This window comes from Grammomys surdaster, unplaced genomic scaffold (assembly GCF_004785775.1).
Source record: "Grammomys surdaster isolate TR1022 unplaced genomic scaffold, NIH_TR_1.0 363, whole genome shotgun sequence".
In the NCBI taxonomy this organism is placed as follows: domain Eukaryota; kingdom Metazoa; phylum Chordata; class Mammalia; order Rodentia; family Muridae; genus Grammomys; species Grammomys surdaster.
The window spans coordinates 11,876,222-11,878,412 of NW_021604782.1; positions in this window are offsets into that span (position 1 = coordinate 11,876,222).

Genomic DNA, 2,191 nt, shown 5'->3' on the forward strand with positions numbered 1-2,191 from the left:
TGCGTGTCCTAACATTTCCCTTTTGGGGACTTCAATAATGAGATCCAGTTGCCAAACGTGATGCTCCATTGAGTTGTAAGGCAAAACAAGGTTCTCAAAAACTGATATTGTGAGTTGAGACCCACGGCTGAATGCCATTTGTTTTTGTACTTTGTAACAATTCAAACCAGATTATTTAATACTGAAGCTGCAGGAAAACAGCCCTAACTGCCAGCCCCCTTCCCTCCTCCCTCCTGATAGATTTGCTCTCTTGTTCTCAAAATACAGGTTGGAAATGGGCTGTTTATTGAGTTCTTCTGAGGTTCTATGATGTAAAGCTTTTCTAACTGATCTTGGGGCTTTGGGGTAATTTTAATCAGCATGTAAGATTTTCACTGATTCCCACGGTGACCTCTCTTCCAAAAAGCTCATATGAAATCTCCTTTCCTCTAGCTTATTTTAAACAAAATGCAGACTAAGAACATCCTTCTGATGCCTAGAGAGAGACCTCAAAGAGGTTTGTGCTGGAAGACAGAAGACTTGAATTCTATTTCACTAATTTAATTCTGGGATTTTTTGCTCAATCTGTAAACAATTGGGCGATTTGAAAAAGGACTTCATGGCCACTGGTCCATGATTCAGGATATGGAAAACATATGCAGTGTTGTGAATTTATCGATTTGTAAGCTGCAACCACAAATTAGGGTCAGTTTTTGAAATACTAGCCATCAATCTAGATAAGTGGTTGTCAATCTGCAGGTCACAACCTTTAGGGGGCTTGAAGGACTCTTTCACAGATCTCGCCTAAATCCCTTGGAAAGCATAGACATTTATATTACCATTCATAATAATAGTACAATAAATGCTAGCAAAGTAGCAATAAAAATGACTTCATGGTTGGGCGTCACCACAACATGAGGAACTGTTACTAAAGTGTCACAGCATAGGGAAGGCAAAAACTATTGATCAAGATGGTCACAACAGTCAGTCCTCTCCTATTGTCCTTGGTGGCAGAATAAAAGCCGAGAGCTGGGTAGAGATTTTTGCCACTTCTGAAATGAAATTCAACTTTCTAGCTTCACGTTCCAGCACATTTATGATCAGACCACTTAATAGCTTTCCCTAGATCTAGCCCTTTTGGTCATTCTGAGCATCGCCATGTCCTCAGTCTTCACTCTCCAAATCTACTCTATTTTTTTCATTGCTGCGTTTACTTAGTATGTCCTCATTTGCATATTATTTAATGTAAAACATTAAATATCATGTTCTGGGGTCACCTGTATTTGCTTCAACAAATTCCACCAAATTTCAGACTCATATGTTTTCTGTTGTTTCTGGCATCTATTTTGGAGAGAAGGAAAGTAATGTTTTCAGATTCAAGAAATTATAAAGAATTGTATTTATCCTACTCCTCATTTGAAGAACCAGAAGACAGATAAGCAAAATAAATACAAATTAAAGGAGATCTTTAAGCTTGCATTTCTGAAGTGCCCATGGTGACATATGTTTTGTAGAAGCTAGAAGCATCCTGTAGCTCACCATGGAAAACAACTATTCAAGATAAGCACAGAATATACTACATGTAGAATACAAAATTACAGGGAAGTCTGATATGTTTTATTTGCATTGGTGTAAATAAATTAAATTTTTATTTTGAGAAAATAGTAGTGGCCACGTAGAGTTGTCAGATGCACCCTTTTCCCCAGTTCCCACAAGTGATCACATCTTGAAAAACAGTAGGCCGAGATCATAGTCATGATATTGACACAGTGAAAATACAGAGCTCTTTTGTCAGTGATGAGCTCACCAGATTGAAGCGATCATAGCCACAGCTGCCCCACTCCAGTCTTCATCCCTCCTTCACTACTTCTCTCACTGCGTCATTTAAAACAGTTTTAAAAGGGGAAAAGTGTTCTATGGAATCCTTTGGAATTAGAGTTTTATAATTTGCCGTGATTCACGAGCTTTTTAGTCTTGAATTGTATTTTCTAGTATGGATGTCCCACAATGGTTTGCCTTCCACCTATTGATGGATATGTGGACTTTCTCCAGATGTAGGTCAAAAGGGGTCAATTTGCTGTAAACATTACTAGCATTTCCTTTCAATGTTAATTCGTTGTTTCTCTGGATTAATTGCTGGTTCATATGCTAGCTAATTGTTGTATTTCAAGACCCCGCAAACTTTTCACAAACAATTGGACCACTATTTGTT